Genomic DNA, 12,218 nt, shown 5'->3' with positions numbered 1-12,218 from the left:
GAGCATAACTAGGCAGGCTACGGAGGCAGCACCACCTGCTCTCCTTCGGGTAGAGAGGAGGCCTTGTTTTGGAAAGAGATTGGAAACAATTGATGAAGAAAGCGATGGTGGTCGCAGTCAGAGCTGCAATCTGAAACCGCCTGCCGTTGGTTCGTCGGGCAAGGATGATTTTCCCAAACGAAATTCCTCAATGGTGGCTACGTGAAATTATATAAGATCAAGTTTCCCTTATTATTTGTCGGTAATTACTTCTTTTCCATGTGATTTGAATAGTTTCTGTACTATAATTTAAGGTGAAGTGGGGAAAGAATATAAAATGAATAAAATAAGCTGACGGCTCTAATGAATGAACCTTCATTCATGTATCACTTTTTCTTTCTTCTTTTTTCGGTGATGCTATTTACGCACGCGAATGTAATTCCCTTAGGTGACCGATCTTCTTTTTGGAATGGTTTTGTTTCTCGTGAGTGAGGAAATAAGAACAGGATGAGCGTCCGATTGGATCGGCGTAAAATATTTTTTTAAAAATTGTTTCTCAAAAAAATATGGCGTGTAAGAAAAATTAAAAATATTTTTTATATTTTCATTCAATCATATTAACCTATAAAAATCAATTTTTATTCACAACATAAAAATATTTATATAAAATAATAATAATAAAAATTAACCTAATAATTTATGCTCCAGTAGTGGTATGGCGGAGGCCTAGGGGTGGCTCAGCAGTGGTTCGGTGATAGCTATGTGAAGTTCTGGAGGTAGCTTGATGGTGGTTCGAGGGTGGCTTAGTGGTGGTTCGGGGGTGGCTCAACGGGGGTCCGGGGGTGGATCAACGGTGGTCCGATGGTGGCTCAGTAGTGGTCCGGTGGTGGATCGATGGTGGTTCGAGAGTGGCTCAGTGGTCTTCCGAGGGTGGCTCGGTGGTGGTCTAGGGGTGGCTCGATGATGGTTCGGTAGTGCTATATCATTTCACATTCTTCTATTTTCATTAAAAACTATTCATTTTTCTAATAGAATAGCCATTTGATGTAGCAAACGTAACCTAACTCTCTTTAGGAGACTCTAACTTTCACATAAAAATAAATGGTCAGGCCTAGGAAAAAAAAAATTTGCAAATAAAAAAAGTGCATTATTTTCCTTGTATTTGTTTTTTGGGTCATCAAGAAGGTGTGGTTGCACCACATTTTCCTATGTTTGTTTTGTTTTGTTTTGTTTTTTTTTTTTTTATTGTTTCGGTGATTGTGAATAAGGATGGTAAACAAGCCGAACATGAGCGAGTAATGCGTGTGTGAGCTTGGCTCATTTAAGCTCAAGCTCAGGTCGAGCTCGTGATGAGCTTTAAAAACTGAACTTGTCTAGGCTCGTCAAAATTTTACACAAGCTCGAGCTTGTAATGAGCATTAAAAGCTAAACTTGGCTATGCTCATCAAAAAGAAAATCTCTTGCAAGCTCGAACTCTAGCCGAGCCGACTGGCTTATTTGGCAATTGGCTCAACTCGAATATAATAAAAAATTTAAATACAAGGCTCAAATTCATCAGAGTATCCAAGCCATTTTATTTTTTTTTTTTCAAAAAAAAAAAAAACTTCTAACCAATGAAAAATTTCAATATGTTAGAGGATAGAGCCCGACTCATTAAAAGAGAGGCATACATTTGACTTTAAAAGGAAGGGGCATGCGCTTTATATGGACGAGTGAAGGTGGATGTGGGACAAGCAACCAAGCTTCGTGAGCTCCGAGACCTTATTGATTCAGTAAAGAACACCCAGAGGGCCAGAATATCACTGAGCCTATGAAGCTTGTTGCTGCTACTAAAGTCAGAAGAGCCAAATAAGCTATTGTTAATGCTAGACCCTTCAAAAACTCTAGTAGAAGTAGCTAGCAAAGAAGAAATACCTATTGCCAAGACTGGCATGAAGATCAATAACAAGTTGTTCGTCAGCTTAAGTAAGAAGGCCATGCTTCAAGTCCGGCGATAGGTGAGGATGAAATTGTGACAACGCCTAAGCCTAGTGTTGTGTAAATATCTACCTAAATAAATAGGTAAATAATTGTACGTTTTACTCGCAGGTGCACAAGGTCAAAAAAATAGTATAGAAGGTAAATACGAGATCATTCCCACAAGGATTGGTATAAATTATGCTTAAAGAGAATTTCCTAAATAAATGTCTTGAATGAGATGAGATAAAATATTGAATTGAAATAATAAGAAGAAAAATGTAGGGTTTCGATATCCACCGCTAATCATACACAATTAAGATTTACAATATGTACAATACTACAATCATAACATGATGCTTAATGTTTACTAGCCACAAGAGCATGGTATCTACTCCTAAAGCTATTGATTTCCCTAAGCAACGAGTTAGGCATGATATCTACTCTAACTCTTTTCTTCCTTGAAGGATTTAGCATGATATCTGAAAATTAAAGAGACTTCTAGTTTAACTGTGTGTGTGCAACGTGTAACAAAATATCAAAAATACGGAATTAAAAGAGACAGATATTTTGTTAATGAAGTGGAAACTCAATTAAGAGAAAAACCACTCCGGGGCAGCCAAACCCAGGAAATCCACTATCAGAAGACAAAGCTAGTGCAATTAAAAACAGTAACACTCACATACTCGATGCAGCAATCGTATCTTTCACTCTAACATATAACCCAACGTGAACGCCTCCCAACCAAGTCTCTTACTTGAAGGGGTCTTATATGGATTCTTTTACCTTAGGGCTCCTCCCTAAGATAGATTTCAAACACGAGCACAACAACAGTACAACGGCAACAGCTTGAGAGGCCTTTATTCTAAGCTATAAAGAATTCAATACCGAATTCTGTAAATAAGACCTAAATTGACACATATTCGATTTTCTCTAGGCCGCGTCCGGACAGAGATTGAGTGCGTCCTGACGAAAAACTGCAACCGCCTTTCCATACCGCGCTTCACGATTCTCATATAAAGGTCGTGTCCGGACGGTGTTGCCCTAGCGTCCGGACGGTTGCACTTTGTTTGCACATAATTGCCATAGCATGACAGCGTCCAAACTGTGTTGCCTTGACGTCCGGACGGATGCAGAGTGATTGCATGCAATTTCCTTATTAAGGATCTCGGCGTCCAGATGGTGTTGCCTTAGCATCCGGACGGGTGCAAACTGTCTTCCCTTTCCATGTCTGCGAAGGAAAGCTGGAATCTTCTCGAACTCTAAAGTCTGTCCGGACGTGTTGCCATGACGTTCGGACTGATGCAACTTTAAACTGTTCGGCTTCTTGACACTGATGAGTGTCCGGACGCATGACTAGGCCATCCAGATGGAAACTTGGGATCCGACTTCTCTAAGTTGGAATCTGCACAGAATCTTCTTTGAACAACTTGAAACACTTTTTTGAAATATACGGCATCCCTGATTATGACAACAACATTACATAATAGTGATTTTGTCAACAGAATGCTGCCAATACAAACTAACAAACTCCCCATTTGGCCATTCTAGGACAAAAATCACTTCACCGGTTTTAAAAATACATTTCCGATCCAAAACAAAAAATACTCCCCCTTTTTGTTTCAAAAGGACAAAGAGTAAACAGAGTAGAAAAACCACAGCTATAAAATACTTCCCCTTGATGTCTCAGCAAGACAAGGGTAAACAGAGTATATAAAATCTATAAACAAATACAGTTCCAAAGTATAAAGGAAACATAAAATTGTAAAAAGCCATAGAAAACATCTTGCTAACAAGGGAGATGAAGACAATAAGGTTAGTCATTTCACAAGAAAAGCAGCACACGCATGTATCTAAACATGAGACATCAGTCAGATAGCAAGTCAGGAGTATGCAAACATATAGTTGAGAGACAAGAAATTAATAAGCAAAAATTTCCCTCTGGACAAAATATTTAAAATAGATTGCTCAACTCATGCAATGCGTGTGTTTGTGAAGACTTTCTCAATAAGGTATGAAGTTCACTTATATGACTTAAAGCAACTGAATTTTCTAAACAAGAGAGAAAATCAAAGATAGATCAGTAAAAAGTCGAACCTTATTTTACTAGGGCCTACCCACCCTCATCTCATACACTCCCCCTAAGCTGCAACAGTTTTATTTTACTTAGTCCTTTAGTGACCGTCTATTTCCGCAATGATTTTGTTATTGACTATTTCTTTAGGGATAAGCTTAAGAACATATTTATAGCACAAAAGCAACGGATTTTTTCAAATATCCATATGTACTGAAATTTAAATGCTTTTTATCACTTGGTGCTACAACCTAGAAAGAATGTCAGAATTTATGGGTTTTAGGTTCAACTAGCGAGTTGGTCAATTTGACCATCTTAGCAAAAAAAAAAAAAAATCTCTCTCATTAGAATTTCTAGAAGCTAAAAGTCAGATAGAAAAAAATGTACCTTAGGGGAGCCTCGGATAGTGCACAATTTATCATCGCATGAGAAAATCAACTATCTAGCATAAAGAGGCAGGAGGAAAACTTAGCAAATCTCAGACTCATGATCTCAAACATATGTAAGCATAATCCATTAAAAATCATGAGATAGCTGAAAAACTTAAAAGGAACAACCTGCAACCTTACTCCCGCAAAACATTGCATGCTTTCAGAGGAAAGGACTAAAGAACACAAAAAATTCTAATCTGAGCATGAAGAGGCATGTCTAGGACATGTCACAAACACCAATGGCTTTTCTAAGAGACTCAAACTTGCTTCCATCAAGAGGTTTGGTAAGAATGTCAGCCAATTGGTTGTCAGTGGGTTGAAACGAAAGAGATACTACCGGGATTCCACAAGATCACAAATGAAGTGATGTCTGATGTTAATGTGCATGGTACGGGAGTGCTGGACCGGATTTTTGGAAATATTGATGGCACTTGTGTTGTCACAGTGGATAACCATGGTATCCTGAGTGAATCCATAATCACACAAAAGTTTCTTAATCCATAACAATCGAGTGCAACAGCTTCCAGCAACAATGTATTCAGCCTCAACAATTGATAGGGAAATAAAAGATTATTTCCTACTCATCAAAGCCACAAGATTATTCCCCATATGAAAGCATCCTCTAGAGGTAACTTTTTTGTCATCCGCATTGCCGGCCCAATTTGCAACAGAGTAACCTGCAACCACAATATTTGTTTCCCTAGAATACCAAATGCCATGAAGAAGAGTATCATTAACATACCCGATGATACGCTTGACTGCAGTGAGGTGAGATTCTTTAGGGTTTTCTTGAAATCTAGCACATACTCCAACACTGATGGCAATATCTGGTCGGCTAGCTATGAGGTAGAGAAGACTCCCGATTATACTTCTGTAGAGAGTAGGATCAACTTGCTTGCCTGTAAGATCAGCACTTATCTTGACACTTGTGCTCATGCGAGTACGAGCATGACTCTTCCCATCTAGACCGAATTGCTTGACCAGATCTTTGGCATACTTGGATTGAGAGATGAATATCCCTTTAGAGGTTTGCTTGACTTGAAGCCCCTGAAAGTAGTTCAACTCACCAATCATGCTCATCTTAAACTCTTGCTTCATCTCTTCAGAAAAATCATGATCTTGGGAATCCAGAGTTGCTCCAAATATGATATCATCAACATAAATTTGAGCAATGAGTTTTTGATTACCTGGATTCCTGATGAATAGAGTCCAATCAGCATGTTCCCTTGTAAACCCTTTAGCCAAAAGGTAAGTAGTCAGACGTTCATACTATGCTCGGGGAGCTTGCTTGAGGCCATACAGTGCTTTCTTCAGCTTGTAGACATATTGAGGATGACGAGGATGTTGAAAACCTTTCAGTTGTTCTACATACACTTCTTCCTGAAGTATGCCATTCAGAAATGCACTTTTAACATCCATCTCATACAGCTTGAATCCATGATGACAAGCAATGGAAAGTAGAATTCTGTTGGACTCTAAACAGGCAACTGGAGCAAAGGTTTCATCAAAATCTACCCCTTCAATCTGAGTGTAGCCCTAAGCAACAGGACGAGCCTTGTTTTTGATCACTTTGCCATGCCTAGAGGCCTCTATTTATAAGCTTTAGAAGACCTAAATCGACATTGATTTGATTTTCTCTAGGCCGCATCCAGACGGAGGTTGAGTGTGTTTGGACGGAAAATTGCAACCATCTTTCCATACCTTCACGCTTTCCATATAAAGGCTGTGTCCGGACGATGTTGCCCTAGCGTCCAGATGGTTGCACTTTGTCTACACATAATTGTCATAACAGGACAGTGTTCAAATGGTGTTGCTCTGACGTCTGGACGGATGCAGAGTGATTGCACGCAATTTCCTTATCAAGGATATCGGCGTCCAGACGATGTTACCCTAGCGTCCGGACAGGTGCAAGTTATCTTCCCATTTCATGTCTGAGAAAGAAGTCTAAAATCTTCTCAAACTCTAAAGTGCATTCGGACGCATGACTGGACCGTCCAGATGGAAACTTGGGATCCGACTTCTCTGAGTTGGAATCTGCACAGAATCTTATTTGAACAATTTGAAACACTTTTCTAAAATGAAGACTCTAAAATATACGACATCCCTGATTATGACAGCAACATTACATAATACCGATTTTGTCAACAAAACGCAGCCAATGCAAACTAATAATATCTACTAAGTTGTTCTTTAAGAAAGCATAAAACTATGGAAATCGGTAAACACACTCAGGCTAGAACATGGTATTTATTCCAGTTGTCTTTATGTTGCCTAGGACTTGGTCATCCAAATTGACATTAATAACAAATCCATACCACATGCATATAATGATCAAGCATAAACATGCGAGAAATTGAAGAAAACTAAAAATAATCAAGTTAAGCATCAGTATATGAATTGTAGCATGGAAAATTGAAACATTAAAGAGATATGATTAGGGCTTCAATCGAGCCCTAACTAAAGTATTAGTTACACTTAATTTGGATGAAAATCATACTGATAAGAAAATAACTAAGAAAAAGCGAAAAACTAGAGAGACTAGAGAAAACCCCCTTCTTGTAGTAGCCTTTGATCCTTCCCAAAGCTTGTGTATTTGTTTTGGGGGACTTATAGGAGTATTTATAGAGTTTAGGAACAACCCTAGTCGATTTCGTGCAGCCTACAAGTCAAAAATCTAGTTGGATTAGGATTAGGATCTTTTTGAAACAGGTTTGTCGACTTCCTGTTTTGCAAAGAACGCATGTGCTCGAGCTCAAGGGATTTGCGCTCGAGCCTTGGTAGTGAGGCGCTTGAGCGTAGCTTGCTGGTGTAGTTGGGTTCCTGCTCTCAATGTATGCTCGAGCACTTGTTCCTTCTGGACTGTGTTTGAGCTTAGACTGACTTGTGCTCGAGCATGACTTGCAGAATACTAGATTTTGACTTTTATGGATTTTTGAATTCTTTTTCTTCCAAAACCTCGAAATGCAAGAAAACAAAAAAACTACAAAAAACATCAAATTATAACAAAACTAAGAGATTAACTTATATGAATTAAGGGTTGAATGTGTAACATTCAACACTTATCACACCCCTAAACTTACATATGCTATTCCATTAGCAATACAAAACTGGGAAAAAAAAAAAAACTAAAAGAATAACTACTTTACCTCCTCTGTTGCGGGAAACACGATTGTATTTAGCATATGCAATAAGTCTTTTAAACCCTTAGGACTCCCTAGTGAACGAGTGAAGTCTCGTGAGGATTTACTATGAATGATACCCACAAACATTATGCAAATCATGTTACCCAAAAGAGTGAAGTGTCACCAAAATTATTATTCTCATTAATTAGCAAGCTTAAAAAGATAAACTCCATCTTCAAAATGAAAAGGAAATCCAAAGTCTAACCATTTACAAATGACAAGCTAAGGCATCACAAGTTCAATGACTCAATACCTCAAAGTTAACTGGGGTTCCCATCAAAATGAATAACCATGGCATAATAGTAAGAGCTTTATTCTTATATTATCTTTTTCTTTTCTTTTTTCTTTTTAATTACATTGTGCAATGTTTAGTTCCCTTAAGTTTTCTAATTGACCCAAGTAGCAAGTGTTAGGACAATGCTGCCAAACCAGATGGCTTTAAGGCACTAGGTGTGAAAACACCCCTAAGAGCTTACTAACTCGAGTAAAAAATGCTACGAAACTAAATTACCCTTTGCTTTAACCAATCCAAATTTCTCACCTTTCGACGTAAACATTCATTGTTTAATGAAGCAAAAAGTCCAGTTACTCAATGAAAAATTTAAAATGGTTTTTTTTTTCTTTGTTTTGTTTTTTTGTTTTTTGTTTTTTGTTGTTTTTTGTTTTGTTTTAAATCAGGTTGTGCAATGCTTAGTTTCCTTAAGCTTTCTAATTGACCCAAGAAGAGAGTGTTAGGACAATGCTCCCAAACCAGATGGCTTTAGGGCACTAGGTGAGAAAAACACCCTTAAGAGCTTACTAACTCGAGTAAAAAAGGCTACGAAACTAAATTACCCATGACTTTAACCAATGTAAATTTCTCACCTTTTGACGTGAACATTCATTGCTTAATGAGGCAAAAAGTCCTGTTACTCAGTGAGTTACTTATATATATATATGCCAAGGTATCTATCCAATAAGTCACCCAGTTTCACCCAAGACATTGAAACATACACAATCAGGTTTACTTGTCATACCTCGCAAACTATATACTAATGTGCTTGTGAATTGAAACAAGTGAATCCTTAGATACCAAAAGTAAGAAGCAGGAATTTAGAATCTTTTTCAAATGATCATGTGTTCAACATTTTAAGCTCACCAATGAAATTCAAATCACAATTTTTAGATCAACCGAAGTCTTAAAAATAACATGACATGCAATTACAAAAATACTGGACAAAGTGTGTGTGTGTGTTCTTTTCCATATCCACCAAGCTTGAATTACACACTGTCCTCAATGTGTAGAAAAAATGGAAAGATCATACTCGGGGGATGAGAAAATTGGTTGGACTAGTTATGGCTCGTAGCATACCCTCAAACTTGAATGCAAACACACTTTTCTTGAAAAACAAAACTACGAAAGGAAACTGTAGAGAGACATTTTTACAAAATGGGTTGCTTCCCACGAGCGCTAAGTTTAACGTCTTCAGCTAGACATACAAAACTAGTAAAGCAAAACAAAGGAAAATGATAAATATGAAAACAAAATAGAAAATGGAATATAATATATATATATAAATATATATATATATATATATATATATATATATATATATATATATATATATATATAAACAGAAATCATAAAGGATACGACAGTTTCTGTACAATATGTGGCCTCAGTACCACTGATCAGGGCAGATGTGCTGGAGCCGAGATTGAAAGACGCTCGAGCACAGGATGTGCAATGTTTTGGACAGAATGCATTTCCAAATCTTAGTCCCTAAGCTCAAAGTTCAATGGACCTGAAAAAATTCCTCCACAATATTTTGAATCACACAAACATTAAAGCAATCAAGATTATCTTGAGGTGATTTCAATGTGTCAAAAACTTTGAACTTTATTTTCTCCCCATTTACCTTAATACTCACAGTACCATTTTTCTCATAAATTTTAGTATCTATAGTTCTCATAAAGTGGCTTCCCAAAACAATAAGTAAAGGCAAAGGCATAAGGGATTCTTCCATATCTAGCACAATGAAATTAACAGGTAAGATAATTTGATCTACCTTTACCAGGACATCCTCCAAGATACCTCTTGGTATTTTAATACTTTTGTTTGCCAATTGTAAGGTGATTGAAGTTGGTTGGAGCTCCCCCAAACCCAATCTATCATACATAGTGTATGGCAGCAAATTGATACTTGCTCCCAAATCTAGTAATGCATGATCAAAAAGTTGTTCACCAACCCTGCAAGGAATAGCGAAACCACATGGATCTTTCAGCTTTGGTGGCAACTTTCTTAATAACACCACACTTACCTCTTCTGTTAAAACAACTATTTCATAATCCTGAAACTTCCTTTTATGAGTGCAACAGTTCTTTAAAAATTTAGCATAAGAAGGAATTTGCTGAATTGCATCTAAAAGAATGTTTATTTTAACTTTTCTCAAAGTTTAAAAAATATTCAGAAGTTGCTTCTCTTTCTTTGGCTTTACTAACCTCTGAGGGAAGGGTGTTGCATTCACCTTTTCTTTTTCGCTTACCTTGGAAGCTGTGGCTTCAGTTGGAGATGCTGGTATTGTCTCATCAGTTCCCACCTTGTTATCAATGGTCTTCCCACTTCAGAGGGTTGTCACAACCATGAGTTGCTCGTGAACTTTTGGATTGGGTATTGTTTGGGTTGAAAATTTGCCCCTCTTTCTCTCGCTTAGTTCTTTGGTCATCTGCCCCACTTGTGCTTCTAGTCATTGAATAACTTGACTTGCTTGAGTATAGCACCTTCGAGGTCATTCTTCTTTGGCTCTGGATTTGGTTGGACCGCTTATGGTGGAGCTTGATAGTTATTTCTTTGCTGGAAATCTCTTTGTTGCCATTGTGGATTCTACACATTCGCATTGTTACTCCATGAAAGATTGGATTTGTTTCGCCACCTTGCATTGTAAGTATTGGAGTATGGATTGTTTTTCAGAGGATAGTTATTTTGGCGCACATAATTTGCTTGCTCCTGATTTGTAAATGAAGACATGGGGCAAGTCTCAGTGGTATGGTCAAAATGGGAACATATGGCACATACCTCAACTTGTGCAGTCTATTGAATGAGAGAGATGTTATGAGTAGTTATGGCTTTCACCAGCATATCCAACTTTCTCTCCATGGTAGCCATCTGAGTTCGAATTCCGCCATTTATATTCACTTCATATACGCCATTTCTTTTGAGTCTTTGCCTCCCTTGGGAAGAGAATTGTTGGGAGTTTTCGCTTAAAGTCTCAAAGAGTTCTATGGCCTCCTCGCTATTCTTTTCTACTAGCACACCTCCACAAGCTAAATCTACAAGACTTTTGTTATAATCATTTAAGGGAAAAGTACGCATATTTCTCTTAAACTACCACTTAATTGTTAATGTCCCCTTCAAACTACCAATTGTGTCAATGTTCCCCCTCAAACTACCAAAAAATGTTAATGTTCCCCCTATGACCATTAAAAAGACAAAAATGACACTAAATTTTTTTCAATAAGACAAAAATGTCCCCATAAATTTGAAAAAAAAAACTAAAACTAAAAAAAAATTAAAAAACATAAAAATAAAAAAATAAAGGAAAAAAAAACTGAAAAATAATTTTTTAAAAAAAAAATAAAAATAAAGAAAAGAAGAAAACCAGTTTTAATTTTTATTTATTTTTTTTGTTTTTGTTTTTGTTTTTTTTTTTTTTTTTTTAACTTTTTGTTATTTTTAGATTTTTTTTTAATAATTTTTTATTTTTTATTTTAAAAAAGAATTAATGATTTTATGAAGGGTATTTTTGTCATCAGGGGGGACATTGACATGTTTTGGTAGTCTAAAGGGGGACGTTCACACAATTGGTAGTTTTTTGGAAGGGGGACTTTAACAATGAAGTGGTAGTTTGAGGGGCTTATGTGTATTTTTTCCATCATTTAAACCTTCATAAAAGGCTTGTACCTGGTCGTGTTGAGATAAGTTATGATGTAAGCATTTTAGAAGTAGCTCATTGAGGTGCTCCCATACCTCAAAGAATAGGTCTCCATCTTTTTGTTGGAAGGTTTGAATCTCCCTCCTCAATTGCCTAATCCTTTGGGTTGGGAAGAACTTTTTCAAGAACTTTGTGGTGAACTCCTCCCAATTGAGAATAGACTTTGCAGCCAAAAAATTCAGCCATAGCTTAACAATATCTTTCAAAGAAAAGGAAAGAGAATTAACCTGATTTCTTCTGTGTTTAAGCCATGAATGTTTTGCAATTTGCAAAGGTCAAAGAAGTCTCGAATATGTAGGTAAGGTTCATCTCTAGGTGTGCCTCTATAGTGTGGAACCATATTGAGCAAGTGAGGAGATAAATTAAAATTGCTTTGCACATTTGGTTGGAAAGCAATGCATAATGGCTGATTTAGATTCTATGGTACGAAGGAACTCTTCATCAGCTTTCACTCGGGCGGATTCTCTACATGTGCTTCTGCCATCTTTTCCTCAACTTTGAATATGATTTCTGTTTTGGAGTTGTCTCTTTGTCTTCGAGGTTGTCGAATAGTGCGTTCGATCTCTGGATCGTATGGAATGATGTTGAAATTCAGAGATCAACGACCTTGCATAGACAAAAAAAT

The sequence above is a fragment of the Alnus glutinosa genome, chromosome 10, assembly GCF_958979055.1.
Source record: "Alnus glutinosa chromosome 10, dhAlnGlut1.1, whole genome shotgun sequence".
Taxonomy (NCBI): Eukaryota; Viridiplantae; Streptophyta; class Magnoliopsida; order Fagales; family Betulaceae; genus Alnus; species Alnus glutinosa.
This window is presented reverse-complemented; position numbering follows the sequence as displayed.